Source organism: Podarcis filfolensis (genome assembly GCF_964270895.1).
Source record: "Podarcis filfolensis genome assembly, chromosome: 14".
Taxonomy (NCBI): Eukaryota; Metazoa; Chordata; class Lepidosauria; order Squamata; family Lacertidae; genus Podarcis; species Podarcis filfolensis.
In genome coordinates this window covers 41,063,714-41,069,570 of record NC_139616.1, presented here as the reverse complement: position 1 = coordinate 41,069,570, position 5,857 = coordinate 41,063,714, and the positions used below count along the sequence as shown (strand labels likewise).

General features: G+C 47.4%; 1 long non-coding RNA gene across 1 annotated transcript; it reads right to left on the bottom strand.

The window, feature by feature from the left end:
* Nucleotides 1–637: 637 nt before the first annotated feature.
* Nucleotides 638–4,444, bottom strand: LOC310749039. The gene is made up of 2 exons (XR_014541450.1): nucleotides 4,225–4,444; nucleotides 638–771 (listed from the first exon to the last, which is right to left on the bottom strand). It is a non-coding gene; the product is annotated as an uncharacterized lncRNA (long non-coding RNA).
* Nucleotides 4,445–5,857: the final 1,413 nt, after the last annotated feature.

The following is a 5,857-nucleotide window of genomic DNA, read 5'->3' as shown; positions in this document are numbered from 1 at the left end:
GCTGGGAGGAGAAATCCTAGCCAAAGTGACACCAATGCACTAGCAGTGAGAAACAAACACCAGGAAAGGCAAACATAGTGCTATGCATGTCTGGCAGTGATCCCATGAACTGGAATAGGTAATGCATAGAGTGGACTTTAATTTGTGGGCCTAGGATAAATGAGAATTTCCTGGTTTCCTACAAGGTGTGGAAATGTTTCTGCATTTACAAGGTAATTTTTGAAGTCGTGTCCAGTTCTCTCTGTGTCTTATCCAATCTGCTATTGACAGTGTTGTGCTCTTTTTAAATACAGTCATTAGGACATTTAATTTGCTGCTGCTGTAATTTATATTTGCAATTTTGGCGACGATCAATAAAGGAAACGAAAGAGGTGTATTCAAGGTTTAAACTCAGACAAATGAAATGCAGCACTCTTCTTTTTTATTTTTTAAAAAAGCTTCATTTAAACAGGATTCATAAAGAACTAAAGAAAACAGAAGATGCTAGAACCTATGAATAATGCATGGCTTCCAGGCAACCAACATTCTTATGGTCAGTCTGAGTTCTTTTCTTTCTTTCTTTCTTTCTTTCTTTCTTTCTTTCTTTCTTTCTTTCTTTCTTTCCTTCCTTCCTTCCTTCCTTCCTTCCTTCCTTCCCTCCCTCCCTCCCTCCCTCCCCTGGGAAATATTAATGTTTAACTGTCCAACAGAAAGCAGCTAAGAGTGTCAGAGAGCAAAACCAGATGAAACTGTTGTGCCAATATTCTTGCCATCTTGTCCCTTCCCATCTTCCTCCAGTTAAGTGACGGCGAGACCTGTCAGGTCATTGCACAGCGCTGCCCCGCCCTCTCAGCTGCTCCTATATCCGGTGTCCAGGCTGTGAGCCATATTGCTTAAGTAGCCATAGGCAGGTCCAGGGGGGTGTGCTGGGTTTGCCCAGGTGCACCTATATGTTTCAAAGGAAGCAAACAGACAGAGGTGAAGGCAGAAGAAAAAGGCTGGAAGGGATCTACAGCTTCTGCTGAGTCTTTCTCTGGAAGCGGGAGTGGGATTCCAGCCTTTTGATTCTGCCTGCATCTGTCTCCTGGCTCTGTCTGCATCAGAGCCCAGCTGGCAATCCTGTTGGAGGGAGGGAGGAAGAGAGAGAGAGAGAGAGAGAGAGAGAGAGAGAGAGAGAGAGAGAGATCTGTGAGGACGAGGGGCTGCTTTTGTGACACACAGACAGGGAGCCACGCCACCCTTGGCCTTCCGGATCTGCCCGCCTCTGCCCAGTTTGACATGGGTCTTTACCTCTGCAGGAAAGATCAACTGTTTCCGCTTCTTGCTTTGTTAGCCTTTTGCATCTTTACCTCTTGCTTGACATTATTTGCCTGCCCTGTCATTGTCTCCCCCTCCCTTCTTCCTTCATTGAAATACAGTGGTACCTCGGCTTAAGAACAATTCGCTCCGGAGGTCCATTCTTAACCTGAAACCGTTCTTAACCTGAGGTACCACTTTAGCTAATGGGGCCTCCTGCTGCTGCCGCGCGATTTCTGTTCTCATCCTGAAGCAAAGTTCTTAACCCGAGGTACTATTTCTGGGTTAGCGAAGTTTGTAACCTAGAATCATAGAATCATAGAGTTGGAAGAGACCACAAGGGCCATCGAGTCCAACCCCCTGCCAAGCAGGAAACACCATCAGAGCACTCCTGACATATGGTTGTCAAGCCTCTGCTTAAAGACCTCCAAAGAAGGAGACTCCACCACACTCCTTGGCAGCAAATTCCACTGTCGAACAGCTCTTACTGTCAGGAAGTTCTTCTTAATGTTTAGGTGGAATCTTCTTTCTTGTAGTTTGGATCCATTGCTCCATGTCCGCTTCTCTGGAGCAGCAGAAAACAACCTTTCTCCCTCCTCTATGTGACATCCTTTTATATATTTGAACATGGCTATCATATCACCCCTTAACCTCCTCTTCTTCAACCTGAAGCGTCTGTAACCCAAGGTACCACTGTAAGTATATCTATCTATCTATCTATCTATCTATCTATCTATCTATCTATCCAATGGTGAAGCTGCATGCTCTGCTACTGGGGGCACAGAGCAGGCGGGGGCGTAGTTGGTGCCCCCGGGGGCGTGACACGCTGCCTGCAGGGGCGTAGTTCACATCCCGGGGGCGTGGTGTGCCACCCGTGAGGGTGTGGTGCGCCACCCGCAGGGGCATGGCGCATGTTCTGGGGGCGTGACATGCCACCCATGGGGGCGTGCCACCCAGTGCGTGGGGTGTGTGTGCGCACAGTGCATGTCTGGGGGGCTGCCGCAATGTCACCCTACCGGAATAGTGGTGCCGGGGGTGGTCTGCTCCCTCTGTACTCCCGTTCCTCCACCAGTGTATCTACCTATCTACCTACCTACCTATCTATCCGTGAGTGCACACCCTAATGAAATGCACTATGCGCCCCTATGACAATGACACCCCCTATGTAGGAGGAAGATGTGTCAGCAGGCTTCGGGGAACCCACAAGGTTTAAAGAGAAAAAGAGACGGAGAAAACTTTAACAGGGTGGGGACACCCACTGAAACAGCCACATGAGTACTGAGCCTGCTCAGTGGCCCTGGAATGCTGCCTGGAAGACTCTTAGGGGCAGGGAATGGAATAGAGTGGCCATAGTCCCGAGCAGGGAGCACTCCATACTGCAACATTTTGTCGCTTGTCCCACTTGCTTGTGTCTGCCTCCACCTACACTACACATGTCAAGATGTATCAAGCCACTTTAAAGAGTCATAGAATCATAGGATTGTAGAGCTGGAAGGGACCCCAAGGGCCATCTAGTCCAACCCCCTGCAATGCAGGAATATCATACTTCCAAAGAATCCTGGGAAGTGGCGTTTGCTAAGAGTGCTGAGAGGTGTCACAGACCCTCCAAGTGTCCCTATTTTGTATTAAATTTTTACCCTCTCAATATGTAAGTTCTGTATGGGCTACATGCGACTTATGCAGTACTGTTGTACCTTGGAAGTCAAATGGAATCCGTTCCAAAAGTCCGTTCGACTTCCAAAATGTTTGAAAACCAAATCATGGCTTCTGATTGGCTGCAGGAAGCTCCTACAGCCAATCAGAAGTCACAGAAGCCCCGTCGGACGTTCGGGTTCCAAAAGAACATTCACAAACTGGAACAATCACTTCTGGGTTTGTAGCATTGGGGAGCCGAAATGTCTGAGTTCCTGGGAGTTTGGGATCCAAAGTACGGCTGTACTTCAAAGATGCAGATTTTATGTATGATTCTATGCAGCAACGTGATTTTATGCAGTCTTTTATTCAGGATTTTATACTGTTGGGTTTTGTATTGTATTTATTTATCTCACATGTGAATGACCTATGACCCAAGCATTAATAAACTGACTGAAATTTTACAGAAGCCATCCTGGTTTCTGATTTGATCCTGGAATGTCCCGCTTTTCCTTAGGACACCCCTGTTTCCATCCGAGAAATATTGGAGGGTGTGTTTTCAGGAGAACTGCCGCCCCCCCCCCCAATTCCCCTTACAGAGCTACACATTTCCAAATGGTTTAACAATAAATCCCTCTTCCCAGGGAACTCTGGGAATTGCAGCTTTGTGAAGGGAAAAGGAGCCTCCTAACACCTCTCAACCCTCTTAAGAAAGTACAGTTCCCAGGACTCTCTGGGGGGAGCCATGGCTGCTTAAAGTGGCACCGCCGTCCTTTAAATGCGTAGCACAGATGGGGCCTAAGTAATTCTCTGCTGCTGCTTTAAGAAAAGGCAAGCGATGCTGCTGTCTGTGCCCCTCTCTGCTTTGCATCCCTGGAGGTGAAAGGATGAAAGGAAGTGTGTTTGACGAACTCATGCCTTTAAGTCAGCCTTTCAAGATGCCAGATAATAGGCAGTATTGTCAAGCTGCCCTGGGGACAGAGTCTAGCATGGTAGTTTAGTCTCCGCAACCCCTCCACCCTGCTCCCCAAATGAGTCATTGTGAGCTCAGATTCAGAGGAAACCATACAAGGGAAAGCAAGAGATAATGAGCCTGAACAAGACAGAGAAGGGAGGGAGGGAGGAGGAGAAAGAAGAGTGGAAGGGAATTATATGTTGAAAGGTGTATTTTCTTAAATGAACTCCTGCACATCCGAGGCCTGCGCCTTTGTGTGTCTTTTGTACAAGTGTCGTCCCCTCAGCGAAAAAAAGGGGAATTGGAAAGGAAGAAGCGAAGGCCTTAATTATGCACAGTCAACTCTCTCCCCCCCCCCACACCACCAGCCTGTCTCTGGTTTGCTGCCAATTTTATAATCTGGATTGTCAAATGAGCTGAAATCGTCTAGGGAAGCTTGTACATTTGCAGCCAACTGTGGCTTCCGAGGAAGAACAATGCTCTGGAACCATCTAATGGGCAACGTGCGTGTCCCCAAAGTTTGATGCTTGCTGGTATGGATGTCAAGGTTCTTATCTTTTCTCGAGAGCCAATTGCAATAAAATTGGGGAGTGAGGGAGTGAAATTGTCTATTAGCTGCTGGTTGCTGTCTTGGTGGAGCATGTTCTGTTTACAAACGCCCCATTCCAGTAAAACAGTAGAACAAACATATTGTTGGGAAACAAGCAAATTTGAAAGCTCTTCCAGCCATGGGATTATGCTTATTAGGAGACCTTGTTCAGGGGTTCTGCAGGCAGGGAAGCTACGAGCAGAGAAGGGATGGGGGAGAAATTTGATTCAGTTGGCATCTGAAGGCGAATCTACCAGATCCACACTTCCCAAAATGTTTCATGAGCCAGGATAGCTCAGTAAGTAGAGTACGAGATCCTTAATCTCAGGGTTGTGGGTTTGAGTCCCATGTCGGGCAAAGGTTTCCTGCACTGCAGGGGGTCGGTCAAGATGACTCTCCTGGTTCCTTCCAACTCTACCATTCTCTGGTAAAGGTAAAGGTAAAGGTAAAGGTAAAGGTAAAGGTAAAGGTAAAGGTAAAGGTAAAGTACCCCTGGATGGTTAAGTCCAGTCAAAGGCGACTATGGGGTTGCAGCTCTCATCTCGCTTCAGGCTGAGGGAGCCGGCGTTTGTTCACAGACAGCTTTCCGGGTCATGTGGCCAGCATGACTAAACTGCTTCTGGCACAATGGAACATTGTGCTGGAAGCCAGAGCAAGCAAGGAAATGTTGTTTACCTTTCCACCGCAGCAGTACCTATTTATCTGCTTGCACTGGCGTGCTTTCGAACTGCTAGGTTGACAGGAGCTGGGACAAAGCAATGGGAGCTCACCCCGTCACGGGGATTCGAACCGCTGACCTTCCAATCAGCAAGCCCAAGAGGCTCAGTGGTTTAGACCACAGCGCCACCTGCGTACCTTTTCTATGATTCTATGAAACACAGCCATACTTTGAAATTTGCACTTCTCTGAATTTTGCAATGCAGTTCTCCAATCAATCAGTGTGGACAACGTGTGCATATCAGGTGGAATTGTATATAATAATGCATATACAGTGGTACCTCTGTTTACAAACTTAATTCGTTCCAGAGATCTGTTCTTATCCTGAAACTGTTCTTAAAATGAGGCACCATTAGCGAAAGAGCGCCTCCTGGTGCATGATTTCTGCTCGCATCCCAGGGCAAAGTTTGCAACCGGGAGCAACTACTTCCAGGTTAGCACAGCTCGTAACCTGATGCATGTGCAACCAGAAGTGTTCATATCCAGAGGTACCACTGTATTACTGAAAGCAACCAAGAAAGATGTATTATATTTTTGCCTGCCAACTCCAGCCAGCATCCTTTGTTCCAGCAGGGGCCAGCCAGATGCTTCTGAAAAGCTCTTAGCAGGACATGAAGGCAACAGCTCTCTTTTGCTTAATGAACCCAATGACTGGTATTCAGAACACTAGAAGAGCCCTGCTGGGTCAG